We start from the raw sequence: 12,304 nt of genomic DNA, 5'->3' as shown, positions 1-12,304 counted from the left end.
ATCCCATGGACAGAGGAGCCTGGTGGGCTACAGTCCATGGGGTTGCAAAGAGTTGAACTGACTGAAGTGACTTATCCTTACAGCACTTGATGTTACCAATATTTAAAACTTTTTTGCCAGTCTGTTGGATAGACAATGGTATCTTGTTGGAGCTTACATTTCCTTAGCAAGGCTGCTTAGTATAGTGTCTAAAATCATGCGCCCACAGCCTACCTGCTTGGCTATGCTGCTTATGAGCTGTGCGACCTTAGCAAATTACAAAGATTCTCTGTGACTCAGTCTCATTGTCCCCATTGAAAATGGGAAAAAAATCATAGTATGTGAAAAATAGTATTATTAAGATTAATTATATTTGTAAAGTTTTTGAATGGTGTCTGGTACTTAGAGCAGTGCCTGACACATAATACACACTATATGAGTTAAATAAATGCATTCCAGTTATATTGAATATCTTTTTATATATTGGTTTACCATCTGGCCTTCCCTGATGGCTCAGACAGTGAAGAATCTGCCTGCAGTGCAGGAGACCCAGGTTCGATCTCTGGGTTGGGCGATCCCCTGGAGAAGGCAATGGTTACCCATTCCCATATTCTTGCCTGGAGACTTCCATGGACAGAGGAGCCTGGCGGGCCACAGTCCATGGGGTCACAAAGAGTTGGACATGACTGAGCGAATAACACTTTCATTTTACCATTTGCATTTCTTCTGCTAAATATGAATGTCCAACTGTTTAATTCTAGTGTAAAAAAGTGGATGGATTTTTTTTTCCACTTTTGAAATCAGATCACTCCTAAGGAGAAGCACAATAATGCCGGCCCCACCCCCCATCTCACTGCTTGGAAATGCCAGATGAAGAGAAGAATTTTGCTAAGATATTTGAATGAGAAGCAAAATAGAAAGGTTTAAAAAAATAGATAAAGAATTTTCTAAATAAAAGAACATTCCAGGATTAATTGCTACTAATATAGACGGCACCTCAGTTTAGAGAGTGAAAGTGAAGTCGCTCAGTCGCTTTGCAACCCCATGGACTGTAGCCTACCAGACTCCCCGTCCATGGAATTTTCCAGGCAAGAGTACTGGAGTGGGTCAGTTTACTTGAATAAAAATGTAAATCCACTGGGGCTCGAGAGAGAAAGAGAGAGAGAGAACGAGAGAAAGGCAGTTGGATAGTTGCCGAGGGTATAATTTTACAAATGAAAAATCATCATTTGATATCTTGGATTTCAGAATAGCTCATCCTTTCTAGTTGAGATTACTAACCACATACCTCTCTTCTCAATTGGTTGTTTTTCACTTGGATTTGTCCTCTACAGGGAATCTTGTATTATTTATCAGTCATATAAATCTAAAAACATGCAGCATCCAGCTTGCTTAGATGCCAGAGACAACTATTTCTTGTGTTTATCCTCTCAGCTTCTATCAGCAACATGCTCTTTTTATGTTTTCTCTACATCTTCAGAGCAACGGAAAGATGCTCTTTCATCAGGGATTGGTTTTAGTCTGTTTCATTTAAATTTGAATTTGAGCAGTTTTATTCCATTTCAGATTTATGAGGAGGGTGGGTGAAGGGAGGGAAAAGAGAGGGGAAGAAGGAATAAGAAGGAGAATGGGAAGGGGAGATTTTTCTGAACCGTGTTCCTTGACATTTGCGTAGTCTTCTTAGGCAATATCAAACTGACTTTTACTGAACCTTAGAAACGATGTCAGGCAATGAGAATGTTGACAGAAATGCATTTCCTTCATATCTCAGCTTCAAACATTTTTATATCCTACCACCCTCTCCTATTTGTCAGGCTCCTTCCCTCCAGTATTTGGACTCCAATAGCTCTTCCACCTCACCTCCAATTCTTTGACCTTATCCCTTTTGCATTGACCATTGCTGTGCTCAGACGCTCAGTCATGTCCAACTCTTTGAGATCCCATGGACTGCCCACCAGGCTCCCCTGTCAATGGGATTCTCCTGGCAAGAATACTAGAATGGGGTGCCATTTCCTCCTCAGGGGATCTTCCAAACCCAGGGATCGAACCCATCCCTTACAGTCTGTTGCATTGGCAGGTGGATTCTTTACCACTAGTGCCAACTGGGAACCCCTTGCACTGATCATTACCTGTCCTCAAGTCTTTACTTCCCTCCTAATTCCCTGGGATGTATCTTCTGTTCCCTTGCCCCCTTATTTCTCCATCATCCTACTCTGAATTTATTACTGCAACCTCAAGTGGATTGTGTAGCCAACCAATCCTGCAGCATTTTCCTAGTCAATTCCCTGCCCCCCTGCCAGAAGATCATCTCATACCTTCTCCCTGCCAGCCTCCAACGTCCCTCCCTACTCCTCACTCTCTGCTAAAGACCTGATTTCTCATTTCACTGAGGGGTTACAAACACTCCAAAGAGAAATTTCACATGTGCTCACCACCTAAACTCATCACGTATCTGCATGTGTATCCACACACCCACTCTGGCTGTTGCTGCAGTGAGTCAGCTGTCCTTTCACCTCTGTAGGGCAGTCCTTGCACTGGTGGGCTAGATTCTGCACTCTCCCCACCCTCACTTACTCAAGGACAACACTTCTGCCATTTAAATTCTTTCTTTTAAGATTAGTTTCTTCCTCTTTACTTGATCATTACCATGAAGATACATGCATGTTGCAGTAACCCATCTTTTTAAAATTTACAGTATCAGTGCTCGTTATAAGCTATATGAACAAATTTCTATACAGTCATTTCCCCCCCAGAATATCCCTCTTTATTAAGACTAACATTCCATAGTATATATATAGCACATTTTGTCTATCCATTTATTTCTTGATGGATATCTGTATTGTTCCCACCTTTGGCTATTATGAAAAATGCTGCTGTGAACATTGGTGTACAAAGTACCTATTCGAATCTCTGCTTTTAATTCTTTCTTTTTAATTGAAATATAGATGATTTACAACATTGTGCTAGTTTCAGATGTACAGCAGAGTGATTGAACTATATATATATTCACATATATATATATTTTTTTCAGATTCTTTTCCCTTATAGGTTATTCAGTATTACAAAATATTGAGTAAAGTCCCCTGTGTCACACAGTAGGTTCTCACTGGCTACCCATTATATATATATAATATATAATAATGTGTATATGTCAATCCCAAACTCATAATTTATACCTCCCTTCACTTTCCCCTTTGGTAACCATAAATTTGTTCTCTATATCTGTGGGTCTATTTCTGTTTACTTTCAATTCTTTTGGATGTCTACCTAGGATTGAAATTGCTGGATCATAAGGAAATGGCAACCCACTCCAGTATTCTTGCCTAGAGAATCCTGTGGACAGAGGAGCCTGGTGGGCTGCTGTCCGTAGGGTAGCACAGAGTCGGACATGACTGAAGCAACTTAGCATGCAGGCATGCATTGGAGAAGGAAATGGCAACCCACTCCAGTATTCTTGCCTGGAGAATCCCGGGGACGGGGGAGCCTGGTGGGCTGCCGTCTATGGGGTCGCACAGAGTCGGACACGACTGGAGTGACTTAGCAGCAGCAGCATGGTAATTCTATGTTTAACTTTATGAAAACAACCAAACTGTTAACACATTCTCTTTTAAAAAGTCCTCATCTGCAGAACCTTCCCAGAAACATAAATCACACCATGTTTCCAGGAATTCCAAATTGGGCCTGGGGTAGATTGCCTTAATGTCCTCCATCCTTCACTCTCCTAGACCCATGCCTGCTGATGTGTAGCTAGGGGCCCCTCCCACAGGAAGACGGGAGCTCTTCCAGGCCTTTGTCTTGGCTCAGTCATGTGACTTGCTCTGGCCAATGGGATATCACAGACCTGACCCATCAGGGCTGTCTCTCTGACCCTCTGCCATGTGAGGAGAATGGTGCCCCGCTTGGTCCAGTGCTCCCAGGAGAAATAGGAGGGACTCATGACACAGAGCTAGCCTGGCCACTGCAACTGGAAGCAAAGCAGCCCCAGCCGACCTACTGCTCCTTGAGAAGAAATGATTATTGTTGTAAAATTATACAGTCATTTTAATAAGGGAAAATATTATGTGAAAAAGTGTTAAACATGAAGCTGGCTCCTTTCCCTTAGGGAAACCGAAGACATTTTTTCAAAGCTCAAAATTAGTGATACAATAAATAGACAATCTGTAACATATGCTAAAGAAAACCTTAATTGCTATTTCTAAAACTGGATAGACTCAAATGTTAAGCAGACACGGGTGTTATTACCAGATTTCTGTGGAAAAACTAAAAGCAACAATGATGGACCATAAACTTCTAGTAAACTTAGGAAATAATATAACTTTGATACAGGTGATGTGAAAATGGTCTTCCCTGGTGTCTCAGCTGTTAAAGAATCTGCCTGCAATGTGGGAGACCTGGGTTCAGTCCCTGGGTTGGGAAGATCCCTTGTAGAAGGAAATGGCTATCCACTACAGTATTCCGGCCTGGGGAATCCATGCACTGTATATCCATGGGGTCGCAAAGAGTCGGACATGACTGAGTGACTTTCACAATGTGAAAATAAGTTTAGAAGTGGTATAGCTTAGACTCTCCCGCTCCTAAGAAAGTACCATAAGAATAATATGCACATTCTTAAAGGCAAAGAAATGTGAGAACTTTTGTTTCTCTAAATCCTTGAGTTGTGTTTCTCAGCACTGATAAGATTCATCACCTGTGAGGATACAGGAGGAAGCTGTATGGTGCCTGGTTGCTCTGTCAGCCGGGTCACTGGACTCGTTGGTGCCTCTCATGTCTTGTCCTGTGAGTCATGGAGGCACCCCGTTGCTCTGCAATGGCTGCCAACCCTGCCGTTGTCTTCTCCTGGCCCTCGAGTCTTCGCCAGCTTCCCCCTTCCTCTGGGTCACATCCTCTGTTCCAGAACCTGATACTGCAAGGACAAGCCTGAGGTCTTGTGTTGTCTCTTCAAAGCCCTAAGCCCCTGAACAGTAGAAATCTATGTAATTTCAGCTCCATCATGCCTGTTTCTATTCAAAAACAAGACGTCTGATTGCTGAAAAGATGATAAATTATCATTTCAGATCTCTCTGGTTTTCCAGTAGCCAGATGTAGTAGCACCCTAGGTGCTCAGCCACACAGTGTCCACCCAAACCCAGAACCCCCAGGACAAGGGATTTATATGCAGAAGTACTTCCTGCCCCAGAGACAATGGTACTTTAAATTAAATTTGGTGTTACACTGTGCACATTTGGACACTCCTGGTCTGGGACCCACGGTGGTTCTTCCACACCGACCTGGCTGGCAAAGCTATGCATTCATGTAAAGGAGAGTATCAACTTCTCTTTGTCAAATGCATGGCCTCTCTGGGGACAGGATGCCAATTGAGTCACCTGTCCTGGCTGCTGGCCATGATTTCATCTTATAAAAACACTTCTTTTGACCCCAAATCACCATTTAACTACTGCCTACTTATATATTCCCCATTACAATGGGGGAAAACTATCGCCTATGTTCTTGTTCTTTTTCTCCATTTTTTTCTGAATCCACTCCAGTTAGACATTCCTCGCCTTGTACAATTAGTTGCAACTGACAGAGCTGATCACTCTTTCCTTCTTAGAAGTCTTTCTTTGGGGATTCTCTGGTGGTTCCCTGGTGGCAGAGATGGTAAAGAATCTGCCTGCGATCTTGGAGACCTGGGTTCGATCCCTGGGTCAGGAGTATCTCCTGGAGAAAGAACTGGCTACCCACATCTGGTTTCTAAACCTTTTTTTTTTTTTTTTAAAAAACTGGGTTTCCTTCTAGACCCTTTGCTAGCTTACCCTCACCTTTCTGATCTCTTTACATTGCAGTGCTTCAGGGCTTACTCCTTGGGCCACTTCTCTCTCCTCTGTCCACACTAGCTTCCTATATGATCTCAGCCAGCCTGATCCACAGAGCTGACATAAAATACAGCATTCCCAGTTAAATTTGAATTTTAGACAACCACTATTTTTTTAGCCCTAAAATTTTATTTTGTAAATCAGATAAACTTGCCTATCCAGTCTTTGCCCTGCTGCTGCTGCTGCTGCTGCTAAGTCGCTTCAGTCGTGTCCGACTTTGTGCGACCCCAGAGATGGCGGCCCACCAGGCTCCCCCGTCCCTGGGACTCTCCAGGCAAGAACACTGGAGTGGGTTGCCAGTTCCTTCTCCAATGCATGAAAGTGAAAAGTCAAAGTGAAGTCGCTTAGTCGTGTCAGACTCTTAGCAACCCCATGGACTGCAGCCTACCAGACTCCTCCATCCATGGGATTTTCCAGGCAAGAGTACAGGAGTGGGTTGCCATTGCCTTCTCCACGTCTTTGCCCTGATGACTCCTAAATTCCTATCTCCAGCCTAAATCTCTCTCCTGATCATTTTACAGATGGGAAAACAACCCTGCATATTTCAAAGCCTCAATACCTCCACTTGGATTTCTAACAGGAGCTCAAACTTGCCATGTCTGAACAAATCTTGATTCTCTTTCCTCCTACCAGGTTTATTCCTCCTGTAGGCTTCCCTCTGCTTGAGCAACCATGTCACATTCTCCCAGTTGACCCCTCATTCTCACTTGCTGTATACTTATTAGCAACCCCCAGAGATGGAATCTTCACAATAAAATCAGAATTCTCATTTCCTCCACCTCCACGGCTAACATGCTCATCTCAGCCATGATCATCTCTCATTTAAACTGTTGCAGCAGCCTCCCAACTGTTCTCTCTGCTTCTACCTGTGCTCCTCTCCCCTTCCTCCATCTATATTCCACAGAGGACTCTTTTACAAATACAAATCAGATCATGTCATTCCCCTGCACTAAAACCTATAAATCTTCTCTTACCACTTTGAATAGAGTGGAAAATCCTTACCATGGATTGTAAGATTCTGTACTACCTGTCCCTCTGCCATCTCCCTGACCTCATGGACCATCCCTGTCCCCTTTCCCCCAATGCTCTGGGCATACTGACCTCTTGACTCTTCCTAGAACATGCCAACCACCCTCTAGCTTTCAGAATTTCATACTGTTCCCTCTGTTTGGGATGTGCTGCCCCTACATATCTGGTGACTTGCTGCCTTGTTTTCTTCAAGCCTCAGCTGCAGTCTTACCTAACAAGAAAGACATAACAACCACCCTGTACAACACCCCCTGCCTCCATCATACTGTGTTCCCTAAGCCTGCTTGATTTTTCTTCCTAGGATTTAGTACCACCTGGCATGTTTATTTCTTGTCTATTTCATTCTGCTCCCACAACTAGAATGTAAACTTCATGAAAGCAGAGCCTTGGTTTTGTCACTGCTGGATATCTGGGGCCAAGAATAAGTGACTGTCATCATGATTGCAATCAATAGTTGTTAAACAAATGGGTGAGTCCATTAATGATTGGAAGAGAAGAGATTTATTATGGAGGTTGTGATGAAAGAAATTACTCTCTTTTCTTCTGTTCTGTATCCTGATTCAGTTAATAACCTAGCAATCTCTTTTTTGGTTGGCCTAACTTTGCAGTTCTGTAAAATCTTTGTGTGGGAATAGCTGTTCTCCTCCCCCAATGATCAGTAAAAATCGTTCATTATTCATAAGGATTCAAGCAGAAGAGAGGGGTTCATCTTCCACTAAAATAATCTAGAGGATCAAGGACTGAGAACTTCCCAGGTGGCGCTAGTGGAAAAGAACCCACCTGGCAATACAGGAGACATAAGAGACACAGGTTCGATCCCTGAGTCAGGAAGATCCCCTGGAGGAGGGCATAGCAACCCACTCCAGTATTCTTGCTTGGAGAATCCCAAGGACAGAGCCTGGCAGGCTACAGTCGATAGGGTCGCACAGAGTCAGACATGACTAAAGTAAATTGGCACGTACGCAGGGACTGAGAAACTTCAAATCAAAATTAAGTACAAAAAGTTAGTGGAGTATTTGCCCTTGTAGCCTTTTCAGAAAGTATACTGTGCCCCTTGCAATGATACATTGTCTTAGAATACAAACATTACTTAGAATTTACAAAGAGCTTCCATTTCTAATCACCAGCTCCCTTTCACAAGTGGAAACAATCTCAGAGAGGTTACAGGGTAAAGCAGAGGTGGAAATACTCCTAGAACTTGATTATCAGCTTCAGTTCAGCCCAATTAGGCAAGAGATAGGGCCTTAGAAACTGTTACTAGAATCACCTGCGTTGATTGTGAGTGAGGAAGAATGTCTTTCCCATAAAAACTATGGATAGAGTGAGTGTGCAAAAGTGACACTATCTGAAATAAAACAGAATTGTCATAAAAAGGTTGAGAGAACCAATTCAAAAATACTTTTATTTTGGTTGCCATTTTTCTTATCTGCATTAACTCTTAAATTAAAGTTTATTTTATGCATTCTTTCCACAGTTTCCTTTCAAGAGTGAGCTGTTTTCATGGATTTCTCAATCTTTAGTGGCTTTTGAGACTTTAGAAGTCTGAGATCTAGAACGTATCTGTCTTAGTCTGATTGGGCTGCTATAACAAAAATAGACTAACTGGCTGAAAAACAACAGACATTTATTTCTGACACTTCTGGAGACTGGGAAGTCCAAGATCAAGGCACTGGTAGATTTGATGTCTGGTGAGGGCCTGGTTTCTCGGTGCTATGTCCTCACATGGCAGAGAGGCAAAGACACACTCTGAGGCCTCTTTTTAAGGGCACCAATCCCATTTGTGAGGGTTTCACACTCATGGCTTTGTCATCTCCCAAAGATCCCAACTACAGGCGTGTTCACGCTGGTGATTAGATTTCAGTGTATGGATTCGGGCAGGTTGGGGGGCACAGACGTTCAGTCTTTATCAATGCTTACATTGTTTTTTAAAGACATAATTGCCATAAAGTCACAACATTAAAAAAACTATACTGAAGTGCTTTGTGGATCCTGGAGGACACTAAGATCTTATTTTCAAAAATACTTATTTACTATTTCCTCCTCATGGTAGAATGTAATATATCTTATAGGATAGGTAGCTTTATAGCCTATTAATCAATTTTTTAGGGCTTCCCCAGTGGCTTAGTGGTAAGGAATCTGCCTGCCAAGCCGGAGACATGGGTTTGATCCCTGGAAAAGGGAAGATCCCCTGGAGAAGGGAATGGCAACCCACTCCAGTATTTTTGCCTGGAGAATTCCATGTACAGAGGAGCCTGGTGGGCTACAGTCCCTAGGGTCACCAAGAGTCAGACATTACTGAAGCAACTGAGCTCTCATGCACATTCAATTTTTTGTAAGTGGAGAGTGACTAGCATTCAGCACGCTGGTATCTACAATCTTTGCTATTAGGAAAAAAAGTCATTCTAAAGTCAGTTTTCAAACTGGACCTGCCATGTTTACCATTCTTGGTCACTTTCTTCCTTCTGGCTCTTTCTAAGGAAAGAGCCCAAGGAGCAAATGTGATGTTTGCATCCTCAGAAACAAGCTGGTCAAAAATGTAAGGTGAAATGAGAATCCAGCTCCCCTGAGATCATTTCTCCACTGGCCTCTGCTTCTCCTTCCTTCTGCATGCCTTTAAATTTCTACCTGCAGGAAATGTTGGGGAGAAGCGGGCCTATTTAGGGCCTTTCAGAGAGTGTAAAAAAGCCTTAAGAGGGAGAGTTGAGATCCAGCCTCTGAGTAAGCAGCAGGGGTTTGGACAGGGAAGAACTGAATGGATAGTTCTGCCAAGGAGGAGGAGACAGTAAAATGTTTATGCAGAGCCATATGATGAATGATGCTGAAAGGAACATGCTTCTTCGCAAAGACCTGTTGGAATGCTAGGGTTTTTACTCCCTGGAGAATTCAGACAGAACACAGACAAGTAGCCTTGCTTTAGTTCTCTTACTAATATGAGAAATCTTATTCCTTCATTGCCCAACACAATTTTACATGAACCTCTACCCATTCTAGAGACATTTGTGAGTAGTGGTGCTAGAGGGATTGGTTAGGAGATGTGTGAATGACAGCCGGATAAACAAAGTCCAGGGAATGCTTGCACTAGAGAGCCTGGCAACTGTGGTCCCATCTGTCGTGTATAAGGAGGGCCAGGGAGTGTCAGGGGCCAAAAGGTGTTCAGAGAGCTGCTTGATTGTCCAGAGAGAGGCAGAGTATTTTTCAGAAACAGGATATTGACAAGGTTGTTCAACATTTGCCCCCACTTTGTTTTTAAAGACTATGTGAGATTAGCCTTTAAAAAAAAAATTTTTTTTTAATTTGACTGCATGTCATCTTAGTAGTGGCATGCTGGCTTCTCTCTAGTTGCAACATGAGGGCTCAGTAGTTGCTGCGCTTGGACTTAGTTGTCCTCGGGGATGTGAGATCTTAGCTCCCTGACCAGGGATCAAACCCATGTCCCCTGCACTGGAAGGTGGTTTCTTAACCACTGGATCACCAGGGAAGTCCCCACATTTGCCCTCAATGGAAAAAAGTATCTTAGACTTGTATATATAATGCTTGCAATATTCTAGGTACTATTCCACACACTTTACATGTATCAATTCATTCAATCTTCATGACAGCGATTTTCTCATGCCCATTTTACAGAGGAGGAAGTTGAGACACAGAGAGGGTCATCAAGTAGCAAGAAACTGGCAAAGCTGATGTTTGGACCCAGCCAGTCTGACTCCACAGTTTGTGGCCCTTTCACCCCATGGCACAGCCTTACTACTCAGGTCTTAGCAGTGGCTGGTTGATAAGACAGTTTTCTCGTTATTCAGGTCACTGACTTGAGATAGATTACTAGGATTAAGGATAAAGTGGGGGAGGTGTGTAGGTGGGGAGACAGTAACATAAGTTAAGAAAATAAATACTTGGAGGTAATGATGGGAATGGGTATTGTTTCAGAAGAGAGGGCATTTGAATGGAACGGAGGTGCTTTTGGCATGATGTTTATAGGCTCTCTGTACAGATAGTCATGGGAATAGCACAAAGAAACCAGAGTTAGCTATTTGCAGCTGATTGTCTAATTTTCTATAGGCCCAAAGTACATGAGTTAGTGCTTGTTTTCATGGTTGCTGCGGAATTTCAGATAGGAAATCCTTAATGGGTTACAATCTGAGTTCAAAATGTTCACATTTTGTACCTGGCTAAAATCATTGCGGGTTATTGGATGTTCCGATTCTGAAAAGAAACCAGCTGTTTTCAGTGTCCTCTGCATCAGAAAAGAACAAGTTAGTCCCAGGCTATTTCCAGCTAGATTTTATGACATTCTGAGTCTTTCTGCCATTTGGGAAGTTCCAAGATCACAGACTAGATAAATGAGTGAGATTCTGTCACTCCAACAAAATACCTACGTTATGTGGTCAACTTATCCCCAGTCAGAAACTTAGACTCTCAGATCAGGCCACCAACCAAGTTGTACCTCTAATATTTTCAAAACCAGTTTGAGACGAGTCAAGGCTGATTGTCTATGTCATTGAAACCAAGGGCCAGAGTGCTGCTTAATACTTTCCTGTGGAAATGACAACTGTGTCTTCCTCTCTCTCCTCCTCCTCACTCCCTTCACCATCATCAACAACAAACATTTGTACTGAGCTTCAGTTCAGTTCAGTCGCTCAGTCATGTCCAACTCTTTGCGACCCCACGAATCGCAGCACGCCAGGCCTCCCTGTCCATCACCAACTTTCGGAGTTTACCCAAACCCATGTCCATCGAGTCGGTGATGCCATCCAGCCGTCTCATCCTCTGTCGTCCCCTTCTCCTCCTGCCCCCAATCCTTCCCAGCATTAGGGTCTTTTCCAGTGAGTCAACTCTTCGCTTTACAGATGACAAATCATGACATGATTTCGAGCTTGCTTCTCTTTTTCTCTACCATTTCTACCTTCCATTAAAGGCTAATTCTAAATTATTGAACATTGAAATTGTGCCTCTGATCTTTTAAAACTGTGACAGTGACATATGCAGTTACGAACTCTTACTTATCTAATTAAGCACTGGTTAAAAATATGTCAACAATATTTAGGTCAGTTGATTTGGACAATTAAGATACAAATATGGCCTTTGAATAGTGAAAGGAATAAAACCAGTCTTTGTAAGACTGATGGAAGGATAATTCCAAGTATGCAGGATTCTTATATTAATGTTATTTCATAACAGGAAATTCATCTTAGAAGCATCTACAGCTGATAATAACAGTGAATAAAGACAAAGATGTAAGGAATTGAGTAATAAAATTGCTATGGATTTGGCCTGAAGGTTTTTCTAAAAGAAACGACCTGACTGATTAACAGTGGGTTTGGGAGTATGATGGTTATCTACCTTATTTTCAGTTCTCGTTTCAAAGAAATAAATTCAAATTTATTTTTCTTGATTTGAGATTCTACTCAAAACTTGGCTGTTATGTGTCTCATGTGCAAACTGGTATT

At 42.5% G+C, this 12,304-nt stretch overlaps 1 protein-coding gene across 5 annotated transcripts in view; it reads left to right on the top strand.

Moving 5' to 3' along the window:
- The window catches only part of LOC145514739 (uncharacterized), a 240,677-nt gene that overhangs the window by 118,321 nt on the left and 110,052 nt on the right, over nucleotides 1–12,304 (top strand). The gene's annotated exons all lie outside the window — the stretch shown is intronic.

This window comes from Giraffa tippelskirchi, chromosome 7 (assembly GCF_054371585.1).
Source record: "Giraffa tippelskirchi isolate mGirTip1 chromosome 7, T2T-mGirTip1v1.2.pri, whole genome shotgun sequence".
Classification (NCBI taxonomy): domain Eukaryota; kingdom Metazoa; phylum Chordata; class Mammalia; order Artiodactyla; family Giraffidae; genus Giraffa; species Giraffa tippelskirchi.
The sequence above is the reverse complement of the archived record's forward strand: the minus strand, read 5'-3'. Positions and strand labels throughout refer to the sequence as shown.